Here is a 20,585-nt window from a genome sequence, read left to right as displayed (position 1 = left end):
GCATGTTTACTTTCTATCTCTGATAAATACAAAGGAAGTGATTCAGACTTGCCCAGAAGGCAGGGATTCTGCTGACATTATAGGTGGCTGTGGTTATGTCTAGGAGCCTTCAGACAGGTACTACTTGTGAAAGAAATACTGAAGTCAGCTTTAAAGTATTGAATTCAGGCATAGGCACCAGACTAGCTGTGGCAGCATGGAGCTCAGCAGGGGCTGATTTATCCTGCTGGAAAGTAATCCTCATGTAATTAATGGAAACATCAGTCTTTATTTTAGGGGGTGGATGGTAAATCTACCACACAAGTTGTTAACTAAAGTACATGTAAATTTGTTAAATACTTATACTTTTTGCACCAACTTGAAAGAATGTTTTATTCTATTTGCAGGAACCGTTTTCAGGGGAAAAAGTGACTAAGAGACAATGCTTACGTGACAGGCCACAAGAAGCATGTTTCATACGCTGAGACAAGAGGGGAACTCCACCCTGCACCCTGAGCTTCCAATCTTCGGTCTTGACCTAATGGCAAAAGTCCTCAGAGACCCTCCAAGAACTACTTCCTCTTCTCTGGTAAAATAAAGCTTCTGCTTCTCTCGGTTGCTCTATCCTTTTCTTGGGACGTGATAAGTATAAACAACCAAAGTCTTTAATGTGCTTTATCTTCTGCACAGGGAAGGATGGATCCTTGAAATTAACTTTAACAGCAGCAGCTGAAATGAAAATCAGGGGCACTGTCTCTGCCAGCACTGCATTCAGAGCAGCACAGTTATTGATTTAGCTCAATTATGTTTTAAAGTAACATTGGCTTTGTTAAACAAAGCTCAGCATCTTGAAGCTAATGGCACTGGCCAAACAACCTCAGTCCAAAGATGCCACTATCTGAGATGAAAGTACCCCTGCATTTTCACATGCTGCTTCTCACCCAGTGCCTGTCAGCTGAGGAGCTAACCCAGGTCACCTTCTGATGGCTACATGATTTACTCCAAGTTAGCTCAACTCTTTCTACAAGGCCCTGAACCAGCCCATGTAGTCCCAATCCAAGGCTGCTCACCAGTGTTCTGACCAGCAGATTTTGAATTGGCTCTTGGTCTTCTCAGAGCTGTGCTCCTGCATGTGCTGGCACAAAACAGATCAGCAGCTGGGCATTCCCAGAGCTGCAAGCAGACTATCACATTCATGCCCAGGTGACTTGAACGAGGTGGGCCACAGCCAGCTACTCCAAGCCTTTCTCAGGGCACCTCTACTCAACTGGCACAATCACTTCTTATTTTTGAAGTTAACTTCTGTGGTGGTGGATGTCAAGACAGAAACAAAATGCAGCATTTAAATCATGCCAATACAACACCAAATCGCCAAAATATCAACTACATGCTGCCTTTTTATTAAGACATCAGTCATTTTATTTGCCTTACACAGTGGAGTTCTGGCTACCCACTTAAGCTTCTGGATACTGTGGATAAGTATTTAATGACACCACTAGCTCCAACAGGTGAGCCTATCTTTCAGTATTTTCCTTCCTATCATGAGGGTTCCATGTCCTCCTTTCCCAGCCCACTCCAAGGCATTCCTTTAATTTCTTCAGGTCTTTACAGAAAAAAATGCACTTTCAGTGAATGATTTTAAAGAAGCAGGAGAACCAAAGGAAGACAAGTGCAAAACCACACTAGCAAATAAAGTATGAATGTTTTAGCATTCATTCAATTCCATAAGGGTATAAAGGATTTGGGGAATTAAGACATACCCTTCACACCAAGGATCTTCAATTGAATGCAGACAAGTTATAGTTAAGAGTTGACATTAGAGAAAGGAAAGATGACACTGCAGTGAGATCATCAAGGACTAATGCTGCTTTTACACTGGAGCAGAGGAAATACTGGGGTGTTTAAAATCCCTTCAAGATACTTTCAAACCAAGCTATTACATGAGATGGAAACAGTGCAGGGAGGAATATACTAAGTAGGGTTCCTTTCTGGTACATATATATTTTTTGGACTGGACTTCAACAAAGAGGAGGTTGCAGTGAAGAGACTGATAGACTTAATAGCAACACAAAACCAAGCAGCAGATTTCTTGTGAGATTGGATTGGGTGTCAGGGAAAGTAGGGCAAAATATTCCATTAACTTTCACAATTCCAGTGCTATTCATCTTTGAGAAATGTAATAAGTTACACAAACATATACAGGTGTCCACCTAAAATTACTTGTTTTGGAACTCCTTTACCTTAATATTGCAACTACATATAGAAACAAATGCTACATGGGTGTTACAGGATCCTCAGACCCACAAGGAGCAGGACAGTAGTCAAAGTGTTTACATGAATTAAACAAAGGGTCAAAAAAAAAAAAAGGCAGTTTCATTTCAAATACATCTAGGGCTTTCTCATTAGGCCATTAAACACACAGGTATTAATCATGAAAATAAATGTTCCTTGCCCCTAGGTGTGACACAGTTCTTACACAAGAGAAATGACCAATACAACTCTTTCTCTGATCAAATTACTGAAGATGAAATGAATTTTAAAACAATATCCCGGGTGGATTATGCATTTAGCTACTTAAGAAGAGACTTTGTAAGGACCCCCATTTATTACTTTGAAAAGCCAAGCTAGTGGCTGCCAATAATTAAGGAACAGTCTTGTTCACATCTCACCTTAAAGGCTTTGGAGCTGAAGAGCCTATGGATAATAGCCATCTGCCCTATTGCACCTCACACTTTACTTTGAAAAATTTTGAAATAAAAGTAAAACCAGGTAAAGTAGATTGTGTCATTCATCAGCACATTATTGTGGGGACTTATCACAGGAAAACAACTAATGTTTCATATATTGCCTTTTAAAAAATTGATAGAACCAATCCTATACATGTGTACTTACCTATACTTACCTATTATATGTAATCTCACAAAAATAATAATAAAAATATCACTGAAAGGCAGTTATTTAAATAGCACTAGACCCACAATTTAATAGGATTTCACTTAGGCTGGGCTTTTCACAAGTATAAAATGGAGCATGTGATGTATATTTGCAGGATTAGGGCTCGTGGGCTGATTGTCAGACCTACACTACAGCTCCACTGGGGCTGTGTGCAGACAGTGCCTCACACACTGCACTCTGCTCCAGCAGCTCCTGCACCCAGGCAAGGCTTTTGTGCCACTCAGCTACCTCTGAGGCTGCTTCCTTTATTCCACTTCACCAACCCAGCACGTTGAAAAAAATCCAACAACCACAACTCACATTCCAGAAATGTCAGGGGTTTGGTTATAAACCATGATATGGGCAGACAGTTAAAAAAAAAGGGTATCTTTTCTATTTGAACTCTTCTGGTCTTAGTCAATGGAACCTCATGATGTTTAGGACTGGTTTTCAAGCTTTCCTTCACAAAGCAAAACCTAGAAAGTGTAGAACAAAAGCTCTGATTTTCAGAAAACTCACTGAACTTCAGTATAAAAAAAACCCAGACAAACCAAAACCCCACATATTGTTGGAAATAAGATCATGAGCAAAAGCACTACTGTTCTTTAACTCAGAGTTTGGCTCTGTGCCATTTCTCAGCCCCTCTCAGCAGTGCTCCTGGCCTGCCTTTCTCCTCACCATGTTGTAAACCCCTGACCTCCTCCTTGCACCTAGAAATGGCATTTGCCAAATCCCACAATAAGACATCCTAGGATGAGTTCAGCTGCCAATAGGAAAGCTTTTCTGCAGGTTGAGGTTCCTCAACCTGCTTGCCTTAGCATGAGACAAGCTCCTGTGCCAGCATACAGGAGGCAGAGGGGAACTTCAAGAGCACCAACTAGAGAGGCTTCAACTGGTCTAGGATCACAATTGCATTTAGCTACAGCCCAGCAAATCCAAAGCCACTGGTGTTCAAGTGTCCAGCAGAGCAATCACCCACCTAAAAGATTTTTTTCAGTTTCTGAGTGGTGTAAAATCAAGCTCCTCTTTCAGACGTGCCAGTGTAAATCCACAGCAGAGCCCATGATAACAGCAATCTGTTCAGATCTACCTCAGAGTAATTGACAATAGCTTTTGGCACAGCTAACAAATTCAAGTGGGATGGGGTTTTAAAACCACAGCTGAAGTTCCTACTGCAAGTGTTGTTATATGAACTTCTCAGTAATTACAACATCACCTCAGTAATTACAACAACTTACATTTTAATTCAAGCCCATCTCAATTAAGTGGCAATTCTGTGGTAACATGATTAACACCCAACAATCAAGTCAATAGCTTCCTACTGTCCACATAGCAAAGCCATAAGCTGAGCAGTGCTGGCTGAACTCTGAGCTTAGACAGAAGATTTTTCAGGGCACTGAGAACCTGATCCATTTCTCCCAGAAATCTTCAATCTGTTCTTTTAAAACCCTGACCCAAGGAAAGCACTGCAGGAGCCATAACTAAGTTCAGTAGGTGGCTCTTGCCTGGACAGAAGTGACAACACAAAAAGAAATTCTCAGAGCAAGAGGTATCACTGGGGATATTAAGCTGGGCTTCCAAGTGGTATCAAAGATTCATAAGTAACAGCAATACAAAAATGATAGAAATTCAGAGGACACCTCAGAGTTGGTATAATGCAAGCAAATTCCACTTTGAGGAATTAAGATTGTACTGATTCAAAAAAAAACACTAATGAAATGGGTTTCATCCTGGTCTGCAGCATGGTAGAGCCTCACAGCACCACTAACCAGCAGCATGTTTAAGTGGTGGGTGATATAATCAATCTACCCCATTTTTAGACTGTTACAAGATTAAAAATCATTGTTTTAATGAAGAAATTTTCACTTAAAAGGAGCAGTGGTGACAGCACAGAGGGGAATGTTTGTGTGTGGTCTTCTCATCAATGTTTCCTCGACATTTAAAACATGGCAAGCCTTAAAATTAAAAGGGTAAAGAGGAAAGGACAGGGGAGCTACAACACTGAAGTATTTCAAATAAAAGGAAAAAATGGAAAATGGTACCAAAAGGAGTACATTAAATTAAAGAGTGAACTTTTATAGACAATCTATAAGAGAAACTGCATGACGATCGACAGAATAATTAGTTCCAAAGTTAATTCATATGCTTATACAGCACTAAAATACAAAGTGGCTATTCCTGAGGGTTTTCCATTTTTGTTAACTTTTTAACTAAGGACAGAAATTTTAAAGGCACATTAAAATTATCATCTATCACTAAATTACATATTATACAAATGTAAATGTGATCACACCACACTTACATTCTTATAACAATAAACTATTCTGTTTTCTTCCCCCTGACATTTACAAAATTCATTTGGAGGAGTAGGATATACCTTACAGAGATTAGTGATAAATCATGTATTTTTAATGAATATCAATAGGAGAAACCCCAGGACATAACCCACCATCTAATTTGATTAAACTGTGCTTAAGGCAACACCACCTCTCTGGCTGGGGAATAGCACTATAATGACTTTGTGAGCATTATTGCAGGCTGTTTTAATGATTTAATGAACTGGCTCTATATTTAGTTCAATAGCCTTAAAATGATTAGTGTTTAAGAAAAATTAGCTCACTTTGATCTGATTCTATTTGATAGTAAGTTTAAATAACCTAACCCTTCAAAACACAGTGGAAAAAAATTCCTAGAATCACAGCCAGCTAACTGCTAGAAAACATTATGGCATTCATTAATAACAGTTCATTTATGTTTAGCTACAGCATATGGAATGACACACTTATCCCCCAAGATGGGACACAGCAGCATATATTAAGTTGTATTATATTATTTTTTGCTGGTTTTTTAATGTGAAAAATAAACCAAGGAAAAAAAAACCCTCCTGTATGCTCATGTAATGCAAAAAATTTTTCCTACATCAATGGTACCACTTAAGAATTTTAGCTTGAGGGTCCAGAGTATGGCTCTGAATCATCTAGAGACTGGAAAACTGTGTTGGGATTCTGGATGCACAAGCTCTGCTTGATGGCATTAGTCAGTGCTGGCAAGTTACTTCAAGTGCTCAAGCCATGAATGCAACACAGTCATGCTGCTGAGAAAGGGAAACAAAAATATGCCATAGTGCTAAAAATAACACTTCCAATAGGAAATTTACAAAATATGGAACTAAATTGGAGCTGATTTTCTGAAAGGCTCAAGGCAGAAACAACCCCATAGAGTGGATATCTTTGCGCTCCACCTGTGCAGACACTGTGATCCTTTTGTTATCCCAACCATATCAAGTGTATCATATCAGCCCACTCCCTAGACCAAACTGCTAGAAGCAACTCCACAAATGCCCAAAATAATAACCCACTCTGAAAATTCAAAAGCAGGCACCAACTCGACCAAGAATCAAACCCTGAAGTGGAATTTTTTTCAAGAAACAGCCCTAGCAAGGAGATCTTTTGTTGGTTGAAATAAACACCAAAGGGGAAATGGTAAAACTAGAGACTAGTGCAAGATACCCTCAGACCTCATGTCACGTTTTTCCACTTTCCTCTTCTAACACTGTAATAATGAACTGGTCCTTGGGTTTTTAGTCTTAAGCAGTTCACCTACCCTTTAAAGTGAGCTCCAAAATGACAGGCAGCAAACACCTTCCTCTCCCCAGCAAAGAAGTGCAAATGAATTTGTTGCCAATCCACTCACTGTAGGTGCTAGCAAGTTGCAACAGAAATCCAGGAGCTAACCCCATCACCCCAATGAACATTTTTCCCATGTCCCTTCACAACTTGCCTGATCGTGTCCCTTGCAAAGTACAAGAGTTCGATTTGCTCAAAAGCAATTTCTTGGTGGCATTTATCTACATAAAAAATGTTTGGGTATATCCAGAATGTTCATACTGCTTTTTCCTTTGTGTCTCAATGCTCCGGATTTCCAGCCATCCATCAGGAATTGCAGGCCAGGTTCCCCCTGAGGTTGGCTTTCCAAATTATTTCATATAATCTGTGCTTCTACAGTATTTTTTCCCAGACCTCTGATTTTTACTGTGTTGGTGACCCTTTATGTTCAGTGAGTACTTTCCAATGTTTTATGTTTCCTGAAGAAAAATCTTCAGGTGACCACCACTTTCATTCCAGACTCACAAAATTGGTAAATATCTTTATCACCAATAGAGTTGATTGATAACAAGATTTGTTTTTTTTATTCTGTCAACTCTTCCTCAAGCAGAGGACAACTTCTATTTTCCAAGAAGTTCCAATATTTCTAAATTTTTATTAGAATCTAATCTAGAATCTAATTTTTACTTTATTAGAATAAAATAATAACTGACATTCTGTGGTAGTGACACTCGGAAGTTTTGTGTCTACCCACATGTTCCACTTTAATATGATTTAGCATCAACAAATTATTGTGTAGAAGACAATAGTTACCATATATGGGAAGTGGTACCTTGGTAAGAGTACAATTACTCGAATTCTGCTTTGAGTTCCAACATGAAACATGTCAAATAGTTCAATAAGGCACACATTGTCCAAATGACACGCTCATATTACTAAAGCACTGACAAATTGAGTTAATTTTCCCTTTCTGTCAAAAGCTACAATCAGATTGACACAGTCCCATGGAACACTCCAATTTCCACTAAACTGCATTTTCTAAGAGAAAACTGTTCCATTAAAAAAAAAAAAAAAAAAAAAAAAAAAATCAGCCAGCTCTAATGTGCCTGAAGTCTTTGCAATTAAAAAAGTTTCTAAATATAGCTTTAATCATGGCCGACCCCAATCTTCTCAGAAGTCCTTGCCTTCCAGGCCATCCCAAAGGGATGGGAACATCCAATAACAAGCCAAAAGTCTCATGACAGTGTATTGACCCCATTTGATATTTATCTCTAGCCATTTGTGAGAGCTTCCCATGAGCTTAATTAAGCTCATTCATTTCCACAAATTGTGGCATCCTAGAAAATATCAGACTTTCCTTTGATAGATGAGATTCAGATGTGGAAATCTTATGGGAGGCAAGGTGTCTCTCCGGCTATTTGACAGAGTAGCTCATGAAACAACCTATCTAATCCCTCCCCTCCACAAGGTGGAAGTGGAATGCATGTAGGATTGTGCCCTGCCCAGTGCAGACCCCAGCAAAGAGCCACTTGCTACAAACTGGGACAAACTCCCCACATTGTTGAGAAACTAAACCCTTTAACTTGAGGCAGAATTGGAAAGCCACAAAACAATTTCTGTCCTTCAAGAGGGTATTTAGAAGGAAAAACTCTTGCATCAAGAAGCAAAGATTTGAGAAGCAAACAGGGCGAGTGTTTCTGCACTTGGCATTTGGGTTTGGCTATGAGTGTCATCCTTCTCTTTCCTACATTATATTTTTCCATTTGTGTTATATTTGACTGCCCTTAGGGAATTTGTTTTGTGTAACAAAGCTCATTTGAGGGGACTCTGTAACAGCCTTTCACTGTGCAAAAGGCTGCTGCAAAAGCTCACTACTTATTCTACACAGATAACGCAAAATACCAAGTAAAGATGATCAAACATGAACAGAGGAAAGCAGGAAGACTCACTCTTTATCATAATGGTCTTAAAGTGAAGCCAGACAAACTTCTATCTTGAATAACAAAAATTGATCCTGCCTCGGGGCAAAATAAGAAACTAGCAAATCCCTCAGAGCTGCTTCAAGTTGGGATTTTTTTGTTGTTTGGTTGTGAGTTTTTTTAATTTAGGAAAATCCATGATAACTGCAGGCTGGAAAAAGCATACCTTCGTCTCCTGTAAAAACCATTTCTTAATATCAAACCTAAGTAGAAAAAAAAATATTTCCCTAATGCATAAAAACATTTTTCCAAAATGTTTTCATTTATTTCACACTAAAACATTAAATCACGAGGTATAAGCTTAAACTTTGTTGATTACATACTTTTTCTCCCACAAGTGTTTTCCTTTACAAAGCTGCTTCAATCTAGTATGTGGTCAGCTGAAGACCAGTGCTAATATAACAGCATTTTCCTTTCTGAGTACATTTAAGCACTTGGTTTACTTTGGAAAATACATAATTCCTATGCTATCCTAATTGCTCCATTTGCCTTTAACATATGTACACAGAGTCCATACCAAGAAGTTCAGGCACTTCATGCAAAAGAAGTGCATTTGGTCACCACACTGGTTCCATCATTCCTAATTTTTCCAGCTCATTTAACACCTTTTTCTACTGTTTTATGCATACTGAGCACCAGTCTCATCTCAGCTGTGCTACCACCTTTGCACTACATGTAACCTGAAAAACACATTTGCATCTTGAGGTCCTTCAGTTCATCCAACACCTCAAAGAAAAGCTTTTTTCCACCCTTCATATCTGGATTATGAACTATCTTCTTACTGTAGCACAAATACAGATCTGTTTTCCCCAGTACTTGGAAGTTCAGGATTTCCAGTGATTTTGTTCTTTTGAGGTTACAGTGAAATCTGTTTACCAAGTTGTGTCCCTCAAACAGTGCATCACAACAGTGGCACAAAAACCAAAATGATACCCATGTGAAGTCTCTTTTCCTACAGGAGTTAAAAACAACCTTTCTTCTTTAAAGTTTCTTTCTGGACATAAATTACATGGAAAAGTGTAATGGATGTAAAGCATCCTGGTTTTATACTTTGCTTCTCTATTATTTGACTTGGACAAACTCCAAGTGACAAGATAATACATTTCATGCAGATGAAGGTACTTGAGGAAGCTGCCTAAAAATAGTAATGTTTAATGTATATGGTGACTAAAAATAGTCACGGAGTCTGCAGGTATTGAACAGCTACAGAAAATCTCAGCCAGAAGGATCTGCTTACACAGATACTTCTGTCCCAAAACTAAAGAATATTAAAAAAAAAAAAAAAAAAAAATCACCACACATCTGGTTGGGGGGTTTTGTTTTGGGTTTTTTTTTTTTTTTTTTTTTTGTTTTTTTTTTTTTCCCCCAGGTACTAATAGATTAGGACACAACATGGATGCGACAGAAAAAAACACTACTGAAGGGGAGGGTGTGAGAAAAAGAGCAAGAGAAGCGAATTTGCTGCTCTATATCTTGGCTGTATACCTACAAAAATAAATGGCTTGTGGACAGCTTACCTCAGGTCAGCAAAGCTTCCACTATTAAGTAGTTCCAGCTGGTAGGGATTTCCCAATTCCCCACTTACAGGAGCCTCTCAAATTACTTGTTCAAATTCATGCAGATCTGGGATTCCAGATAGAGATTTTAGAACAGCAACCAAAAAAATATTGTACCATAATAGCAAAAAATCCTAACTTAAGCAGCAAGTGAAATTCCAACAGCAATACCTCCAGAAAACAACATGCTTCCCTTATGAAGCTTTCAGGTACGAGATGCACACAAAGTATAGTCCAAATCTGGAGAAAAGTGAGAGCCAACCTTATTCTGTCAACACTGACCTATTTTGTTCAGGTCTAACAGCTCAAAAAGCTACAAATTTGGTGAAACCTGGATTGTAAAACTGTAACACTCCTCAATTACTTTTCGTTGGCCAGACAGGCAAACCTGTCATTTGACAACACATCACGATCCAAGATAGTAAACTTTAGCACTCAGAGGTCATGAGAAAATGACCACAGGTACAGCTTGCTAACCTTCCCTAGGTAATTTTTCACAGTTATCATCCAAAAAGCGTAAAAGCATAAAAGACACGTTATCTTTGGGCTGCATTTACTGTAACATGGGTGAGATTCCCTATAAAACCACTTACTAAGTAACTGTTGTGCGTTCTTCAACACAGAGTCAAATCAGTAAAACATCTTCTTGACAGTGTGTCAGGAACAAGACAACACCTCTCCTCCCAGAGACCAACACATTATTTATCATTCTGCTCTGACTTACCTTTGCTTCCCACCCAGTACTAGCTCCAAAAGCACTTCCCTGCCTGGTTTCTTAATACAACATTTGAAGACAAAGCTAAGCCAAGAGTCACAGAACTTGGTTCACATTTTCCCAAGAATCCATTGGAGTTTTGCTCTTACCTGTAAGCAGACACTTCATCACAAAATTTTCACTTATGTTTATCTTCTGAAATCAATCGAGCAGTTTCTGTGGGGGAGTTTGAAAAACAAATCAATTAATTTCTCAATTCTCCTAATAAAGTGTTGTCTTCATAAAGCTTTGCACTACATTCATTGCAGGGACAAATTCCAAGACTGATTTCAGGGCTCCCTGGATTATCCTCTCAAGGATTTTGGTTTTTTTCCATCCCCTTTAAACGAAATCAAAGTCTACAGCACAATGGTTTCAAATGAAGGATGTCCAGCAGCCCACGTGGAAATTTACAGCCAAATTAACATGCAAATCTTGACACTTTTGATTCCAAATTTGAACTCTGTATAGAATTAAGTTCTAATTTAGTATTGAAACCTCTCAATCTGATTCTTCTTTAAACTGAAGTCCATTGTATAGCTGAGAAAAGCTAATCTTTGTATTCCAAAGAGGCATTAAGAGGTAGTAGGAACCAGGCATCTGATGCTTCTTTTGGAAGTGTTTAAAAGCTGAAAAGAGCCTTAACCAGTTCATCATTGGCTCAAGTTAAAACAGGAAAGTGTTGGAGTGGTGTGTATTCAGTCCCTTCCAGAACTGGACAGACACAGAAGCCATTAATATTATTAAAGGAATCATAATTGTGTCCCTCACGTGGATTAGCCAGAGCAGCGTTAACATGGGGAACCATTGTCATCCTGACACAGCCTCACTCTGCAGTCACTTAAAGAGTGAGCGGTCATGTGCCACACCAAGTTTTCACAAATCCATTTTTTAAACATGAGTTGGTCAGGCTTGGCCTCTAATTGAACCATTTTAGAGGGTCAAGCCAATGCACTAGAAAGTCTTTTGATTATTTATTTCACATCCACCTAAGTTTGTTCCTCTCAGGAATTTCAGCCCTTGCATTTATGCAACACCTTGTTGCTGTTACACCCTTCTTAGTGCTGTGAACTAGCAGAACTTTTAGTTAATTTTCAGCTTCCTGATCATCAGTTTTCTGCTGGGGTTTTGTTTGGTTGGATTTTCCTTCCCCAGCAATTTGAGGAATGTTAGGAAGAACATAAATATTTTGTTGTGTAGTAGTAGTATAATTTGATTGATTGAATTTATCATTGCTAGCAAAACTCGAGGATTTAGAACTTACTCCATGCTGTTCCACAAATGATTATTTCTGGCTGTTTGTATGGCCCTATATCCTCATAGCCTGTGGCCTTCTTTACTTGATACCTCCCTACAGTCACTGTAAGCTCCTTCCCTCTGCATTTTGGAATGGGGTCTGACTTGCAATTGCAAGTCTTTTGTTTGAGAATACTATTATTTATTCTCACAAACACATTTTTGGGGCAGCCTACAAATAATCCATCATCTGATTTCTACTTCATGGCATGTGAAGATCATTTATAGTTGTTTCAGGGTTTTTAATAGCTACATATCTTACACTCCCCTACACCTGCACAAACATACTAATACACAAAACCACAACATTTTGTCTTCCAAAAGGACACTAATTAGATTGCTAATAAAAAATCATAGTAATAATATATAATTTATCTTAGGAGACCTACTAACTTGCAGCGGAGTAAAACCATGCCCAAAGCACACACCTGGGCATTACATGAGCCAAAGCAGAATGGCAATCCGCATTTTTAAATCCTGCTGTAGTCGACCCTCAGGAACTGCACTTGGTGCAAAGTAGTACAAAATAGGGTGAAATGGAAGAGTTACACACACACAGAGCAATCCTAAAACTGGTCACGGTACACATAGGGGAGGCACAATCTTAAAAAACATATATTCAATCATTTAATCAAGAAGCAGATTGACCATCTTGCCCGTTTTTTGTTCACCTTTTAACCTTTTCATTGCATTGTTTTACAGAGTGGAATAATTGAAATTCTTTGCTCCTGTTTTATTTTTGAGTTGATAATAAGTCCAGATAACACTTGGATGTCTTCCTTACACTACAACTGCTTTTCTGTCAGTTCTTTGTTCTATACCTCCAGCTCATTTCAACTCAATCTTTCCCAAATACCCGGGTCCCTGCAAGAGGATGACTACATTAGCAGTTTAAAGCGTAACAAACTCGAGTACTTGGTGCAGTTAACTCCAAATTAACCTGCCACCCTGGCTAAGCAGAGATAGGAGGAGCTCAGAATCAAGTGCTTAGGGCCGTTTTTCTTCCATTACCAGGAGAAAACTGTCAGTAAACACTGTCTGCTCCTCTGCAGCTTAGTGATTGCTTATAAACCTGAGCTAGGAGTATATGGTAGTGCCTTGCACCCTCTTCCCTCAAGTACAAATGACTGCAGGAGATGAAGGGTAGCACAGAAAGATCATGGAAATTTTCTGTTTGCTTTAAAACTGAACTATTTTATGGCTCTCTCTTCAGCAACATACTTTTAACCTCCTTGTTGTGCTGGTTTTTTCTCATTCTAACTCTTAGCATGAAAAACATTTTTATCCCAATCCTAACATTGTACTACTTTAAATTAGATGCTGAAGTGTGAAAAACAGAATTTTGGTGGAAAAGTAGCATCTTTTTAAAATACAGTGACTAAAATATTCTATAAACTTAGGGCAGAAATAATTTTTATTTGTATTAGCTAGATAAACTGAATTACAAAGAAAATTATGCCTTAGGCAAGAGGGGAAAAATATATATCTTCAGATAGGACTTTTTAAATGCAGGTCATATATTTGCTTTCTTCTAGGTGATCTAGAATATTAAAGGCACAGCATATTAATTGCCATGTATATGAAGACTTTACCTAATCATAATGACCATAACACTAGAGTAAATAAAACCATTAGAAATAGCTAGGAACAGAGTAAAATTTCGTTACAAACAGGACTTACCAGCACCAGTTTGAACCTGTTTATTAACAGGTTTAATCCATAAATGCTCAGGCAAACTTAGAAGTAAATGTCTTTGAAAACATCTCAACACAGAAGCTTAAAACCAAAACCATTCTCTATTTGCACAGTAAGTCCTGGATTTGCTTTTGTTTCCATGAGCAAGGGCTACCCAGGGCATCAGTATCTTCTGAGATTCCAGAGCTGCTTACAGAGAGGTTATACATTAGGATTTGCCCTTTCAAGAGATTTTGAGAAGAATACACAAGTTGTTCAACTCTTACTTGGCAACTCTATGCATGCCAGAACACAGATATAGAGAATTATCCTCTGAGAGTTAAATGACAATGGGAGGGGATATGTATTTATAGACACAGACAGTGCATGTGTAACTGCAGTGGGCATTTTCATCAATTAACAAAAGCTTTGGGTAAACCTTAGGTGAAATAGATAAAACCTCTGTCCACAAAGTAAGGGATTAAACTAGTCTGCAAATCACTTCTGATATTTAATATTCCATCTCTTATATTTGATTTGGCTAAAGACTTTCAGCTTGAGCAATTTCTACTCTTCCTAAATGACAGATTTAACTATACACTTATTTCATGACTTATTTTTGATTTGTCTGAAAAAGCAAGAATGCCCCCTTTTGACAATTCTATCTATTTCCCCTGTGAGGCCAGGAGAGGGAGTAGTAGTCTGTATTTTTCTTCAGGAAAATCAACACTGGACACCAAGTATTGTATTCAGTTCACTGCAGACAACGATCTCTTGTCTTTGTTCATTATTTTTGATAAAGATAATGAAAAGATTTTTGGGGGTGGGGGTTGGTGGGGCAGACAAAATTCACTTTGAGAGACAAACACCTGCCAGAAGGAAGTTTCAGATGAGATCTACACACTCTGTAAAAGCTAAATCTCTTACACTTTGATGGATGGAAAGCTATGCAGGTGTCTGCACAGCTTAATCTGTGCAAGCTCTGTGCTTGCTTGCCCTGCTGAAGGTACAGCACAAATCTAGATCACCTGCAATCATGTAACTGAGCAGGGGCTGACCAAAACATGATATTAAGGTCAATTAAAAATAGACCCTGCTATTCTTCTGCCTCTAGTTATACAAATTCTAATAAAATTCAAAATACATATTTCTCTAGATTCCCACCCAAAATCTCAAGGCTTTTGCACTGATGCTGACAGAAAGCAAAGAGTAGCTGAAAGCACTTCAAGTTTGTCTGCAATGAAACGTGAAATATGAATTGAAATTCTTCCAAGGTTCTGAAAAATTCACCACCTGACCTTAAACAATTTAAATTCCAGTGTTAGGAAGTCAGTCTGAGCTCTCTAGACAGACGGTGGGAAATGGCGTGGTCTTCCAAAAGATGACTCAGTAGAAGAAGAAAAAAAACCAAAAACCTAAAAACTTACATGTATATTTTTCCAGAGGACTGTTATATCAGCCTGAAAAACAAAAGGGAAAAAGTCCACAAATTAAATCATACAATGAATCAAGCAAGGCATTTCCAAGAGAAACAACAGGGTAGAAGGCACCAGGCAATCCCAGTTTTGGGTTTCTCTCAGCTACATCCCAGGCAGCAGAACTGGAAGCAGCACAGCTGCACTGCCTTGCACCAGAGACTGTCTCCCCTGACCTCAGGGACTGTCTGAGGGACTGACAGGCTCAGAAAGAGATCAGACACCTGCAGAGAGCAGCGCCAGCTTCAACCTCTCACAGAGTTAGCACTGGCTCAAGGGTGCTGCATTAGCAGTCTTAGTTGATATCATTTTTTTTTGCTGTTCTTCAAGCAAGAGGCACATCCCTGCACCTGTGTGATCCTGGAAAACTGAGATGAGCACACTTTTCTTGATCCTCACTCTATACAATAACCATTAACTCAAACTGCAGCCGGTTTCTCTCAGAGACAGATGCTCTTATGGTATTTAATTAACAATACACAACAGTCATGACAACTGCAAGATGTCTTATTCAGCTGAAAAAAACACAAGAATTAATCCAGCAGCATAGAATGACATGGGGAGAAATCTGAGGTCAAATCTGGAGAAAAAATTTTACCTGACCCAATAAGAACTTAAACAAAAAATTAAAACAAAGTTAACTTACAGCTGTCAAAGCAAGAATATCAAAAATCCTGCTGTACTCCTGAAAAATAGAAGTGTCTCTCTCTCATGAAAGAATGAATCTTTCTGCATCAGTGAAAAATAATTTGACTGATTTAAAATTCCAGGTTTCACACCATTGGTTACATTTCCTCTAACAGCACTGAGTTACTGGGTTTAAAGTGCTTACTGGGGTCACTATGGCTTGTTACAGTCCAGCTACTATATTTTCCAATATTTCAATATTACAAGGATATTTAGCCACATATCTCCCATTAAAGCTAAATCATCTTAAATAAAAGAATCCTTGTGTGTCTAACTACCGCTGCAGCTCCTTGAGAAATCTTAAGAAACTATATTCACGTTATATTCTCTCTTTGGTGAAGTAGTGGAGAGAGGAATCATCATTCTCAAGCAATACTGCTTACAAACTAAGTTTGGCATTGGATCAGTGGCATTCACCAAGGGCAGGGACCTTACACATGTAAAAATTGCAGGTTTCACAGAAGTGCTTGAGGTGGCTGCAATTAAACTATAAAAGTTTGGTTATGTATGCAGATTTTCTCAAGCTCATCCTTTTTCAGTAAAAAGATATATAAAAATCAGCAACATGAAAACAGGAAACTCTTTGTAAAGCATGGCATTCAATATACTATTTGAGAACAGCCACTTTGAATACCTTGTGCCTTGTCACTCTATGTCCTTCAGTGTGATATAACTTAGCACATATTAAAGTTTTTAAACACTGTCTTGCTCCCTGGATTCCTTCACAAACATTCTGAAGCATGTTACCTACAGGAGGGAGTGTTCCAAAATAAAGATCCCCTTACAACAAAAGCCAAAAGCACTATCAAGGAAGTCTTTCTCATTGTTCCATATGTTGCTTTTCCTTCCCATTTGACAGCAGCTAAAGGCACAGCAACAAGTTTTCCACCAGAATTGGAAGAATTCTGGTGGTTCAGGATGTATGCCTTCCACATAAATTTGGCTCCATATCAAATTCTGTTCAAATCCAAGTAGGATGCTCACTTTCTTAGTGACTTGTACACTTACGTTCAAAGTTACAGATTTAAAGTAGCTTTTCATCTTCCTCATATTATACAGATTTTTAATGTCTCCATAGCAGTAAGTATTGTTTCCACTGCAGTTAAGTGTTACCAAAAGTTTTGTTTCCTTTAAGTGGAAAAAAAGTACAGTTGAGTTTTATTCCAATTTTATAAAACAGGGCTGTGGGCAGAGGGAATAATTCTCTGGAAGATTCAGAAAATTATTTTACATTGTTTCAGCCTTTTTCTCTCAACTCCAAGGACATTCACCACTACACTCCTCTGACCATCTTTTTCATTATTAAGCAGCCTCATAAGGATATTACTCTGATTTAGAGAATGTTTTACTGGAAGCAAGTTCCAAAGAGCCTCTTTCCGACTACATTCAATGTGTTAAGCATTCACTATCAGCTCTGGGATTTACTGAGAACTTGGTAAAGTCTGTTCTCATTCTCCATCAAAGATTAGAAAATTTAGGTGTTTCTATAGTTACAAAGAACTAGTTTCTGGAAAGCCCTTTATCAAGAATGAACTCTGCCTCACTGAAATGAGATTCTACTTACTGTTATTTTAAAAATTCTCAAGATCACCTAGCCAGTATTAAAGGAATTCCACTAGTGGCTATGCAACCAGCTTTTGCTACGCTCTGGTTCCCTCCCAGGAAACTAAAGGCTTTTATCTGTTGCCAGCTAAGAAATATCCACTAGACTGAAAATCCACTGTATACTTTTTGGAAAGCTGCAGGGCTGAAGGTAAAAGCTGAACAGCACTGAGGTTTCTTTTCTAATCTGTTTCAAGTTCTGCACTCTTGGAGGCTGTTAATTATAGTACAGTATGAAACTAGCAATATTAAAACCTATTTATTCTAAGTCTTAATAGTTGAAGGTAATTAATACTTTTATCTTCCTACATGCTTCATTGATGGGACACATGAAAGGATAAATGAAATGAATCCACATGTAGTTTAAAGAAAAAAAAAATCAATTTATAAAGTCACAGTCCCAGGAAAGAGGCAGGGCAATCTATGCATGTCTCTTGCTTAGTGAAAACCACAGATTTCTACATAAGTAAAAATAACCATCAAGATGCTGAGCTGCAGGGAAACAGTTCTAGATCTGTTACCACTTCAGACCCAGCCTTAAGCAGAGACCTTCACCCAGAATTTACATTCTGCCTCACACTAATGCAAGATAACAAAATTTACACAGCATAGTTATGAATCAAGTATTTGGCAAGTAGCTCCTTCCACAGCCATGACTAACTAGGGGTGAACACATACCACATAAACACCTGAATGCCTCAATGCTTTATTTATGCCTCAAAAAATTAATTTTACTTCCTGATTTTTGCCTCAAGAATTTGTGGGCGTTGAAGGAAATCCTAAAGCAAAACCAGACAACTCATAGATACAGTTGCAGTCACGAGGATGCCACGTTGAGGATGATTCTCACATAGCAAGATTGCTGTAATTTCATTGCTAGGCACTCTCAGCTCTGAGCTTCAGAGCTCAGCCCTTCCCTTATCATGATCCTCACTCACAGCAGAGTCCACTTCACACACTATGAAGGGTCATACACCAAATAAAAACCCCTGCAGAAGCCTTAAGTTTCTGCTTAAGTATCATCATCTTTCTACTTAAGATGATGATTTCAAGAAGCGCTGCTTTAACAGCAACTCACTGCTTTATAGAAACATTGCAACTAATTGTATTTATCCAGGCATAGAGCACATCCAGTGCTTTTATCCACATGCATTACACAACAGTACACAGAAATATTAAGAACCTGCTAGTCATCTGTTGGGGAAGGAACCAGCAGCTTAACAAAAAGGATACTTGCACAGACGTGGACTATCTGGGAAATTCACAAACACCTGAAACAGTTGTTCCCTCTACTTTTCCAAAAGTTGTGTTGGAAGATTTCTTCCCCCTGCCAAGTTTTCAGCAACCAACATAGCACACTATTTTTGTGGCTGTGCTGATGTGACTAAAATGATTTTATTTATCGAGATGTGTTTTGATTTTAGCTGTGTAATGAGTTTTTGGCTTGACTTTCCTGTAGCACCTCTGCAAACAACCAGCACATTACAAAGATTAAAATGCAACTCCAAGATCACACTTGTCCCTGTTTTCACTTTGTGGTAAAATAGTCCCAAAGTTTGAGAGCACACTTAGAAGCAACCTTGCACAAGTTAGCATTATTTCTTAAATATCTGGAATAATTAAATACTCCTGTGCAAAATAGCAAAGAACACCAAGAGACTCCTACTTAAAGAGCGAACTCAGCCATCCCAGAAAGGAGTTACTGTACGTGGAAAACATCAATTAAATAAGGGCTCCCCAGGGAAAACAGAGTGTTTCAAAGAAAACTTCTCTGGCAACGAATTTCTAGTGAATCAACTTTCAATAAGCTCAGAAAACTATAATCCCGTGTATCTGAAGTCTTTACAGCAATCTTCCCTGGGAGCACCTCCCCTTTATTCCACTGCTTCAAACAACAAGCAGAAAAAACCCACAAAAATGAGAATTTTCAGACTAAAATGAAACTTCTTAATAGAAAAAGGACCAAATATACATTATTTAGGAGAAACCAGGCCGATGAAAGTACAATAAAGACAGTGTGAGGGCTTATTTGCACAATTGCCATTTTCTTCTTTTCGTACAGCATAAAGAAAACCAAAACCAGGAGTAATTTATATTTATCCCAAGTAGGAACCCTTTGTATTTCAGTAGAGTCAATGCACCCAGGAATGAACCCTGCATTCAGGAGGTCAACAACATTTCAGAATTTCACCCACGCACTGGAATGCCCATCCCAGAATTGTATTCCTGAGGCAGACCTTGGACTGCCTCATTTAAAAGCAATTGGCAAGAACATCACAAACATCTAATCCACTGTTCACTTCCTTGTCTCTTGCTTTCTAGTCTCTCAGTCAATTTTTACCTGTAGCTAAGATAATACATAATATATTAAAAAATTAAAATTTAAAAATTTAATTTTTTTTTTAAATTTGAACTTATCAGGAAATACCTGCATATTTGTATGTGATATTGATTTTGTTGTATGTTTGTTTGCCAGTCATCAAGGCAGAAGTAATTTAATGTGCATGTCTACCTGTACACACAGATAGGCAAGAAGTCCTAAAGGATATGTACATAAACCACATAATTGCAGTAACTTAGCTCTGCAATGTTCCTCTTGCTTTTTTTCAGCCCATTACTTGTCACTCTCCTTTGCTTCATCTCCTCTTCTTTTTCAGTCAACTTTTGTTTATTTAAAGACTTATAAGAATCGCTTCCATGCTTACCTTGAAAATAAATTCCCTGACTAAACAATTGTTCAAAAAGAAACTATTATCAATTATCTATGGTTTACTTCATCAACTACAACAAAGAAAGCCTATGAACAATGCACCAGACTGGATACAAGTGCCAAAATCACAAAATCCTCTCAAAGAAGCTGAGCCCTACTTATGCCTTCTTTTCCTGTTTCTGCATGAAGTTGAACATAACACCACCACATATAAGAAGGTGAGGGGGGGGAAAAACCTTCAACAGTTTTACTGCAAGGTTAATGGATATGAAAATTTCTCCCCAGTTGCACATACAATTGAGGTGTTACTGTAATTATCAGTATCCATTCCCCT

This window comes from Vidua chalybeata, chromosome 3 (assembly GCF_026979565.1).
Source record: "Vidua chalybeata isolate OUT-0048 chromosome 3, bVidCha1 merged haplotype, whole genome shotgun sequence".
Lineage (NCBI taxonomy): Eukaryota > Metazoa > Chordata > Aves > Passeriformes > Viduidae > Vidua > Vidua chalybeata.
Note: the sequence above shows the minus strand (reverse complement) of the source record.